Genomic DNA, 500 nt, shown 5'->3' on the forward strand with positions numbered 1-500 from the left:
TAATTGGGGCTCATGTATGGTCCTTGCCTGAAGTTAAAATAAGGATTTTGTAAAAAATAATTATGTAGCCTGTAAGTTAACAAATATATTTTGGAGACATTATGAACGATTTACATGGGGCACATCTTTCCTTGGTGTGGAATTGTGTCCACCTAGAATCTGTAACAAATTGATGGGCATATTTTGTGTAAGGCAGGACGTATTATAACAATCCAGAATCTATTCTACCCCATGTCGATCACATCAGAGAGGCTAAGAAACGCTTCACTAAAGCCAACATGGACACTCCTTATTAAGCGTTTTTACTATTCATTGATTCCCAGATCTGTAGCTGATTTGTATTATTGATTTCCAAAAAGTAATGTGAGTAAATGTGTGTGCTGCATAACCAATCACAACTGTCTTTCAAACATAATCAGCGCCTTCAACAGCGTCTTCTGCAATTTAAGGAAAGTCTCTGGATTTCTGCTTTAATGAGACAAAAATGTTGAAAAGAAACT

Source organism: Polypterus senegalus, chromosome 10 (genome assembly GCF_016835505.1).
Source record: "Polypterus senegalus isolate Bchr_013 chromosome 10, ASM1683550v1, whole genome shotgun sequence".
Lineage (NCBI taxonomy): Eukaryota > Metazoa > Chordata > Cladistia > Polypteriformes > Polypteridae > Polypterus > Polypterus senegalus.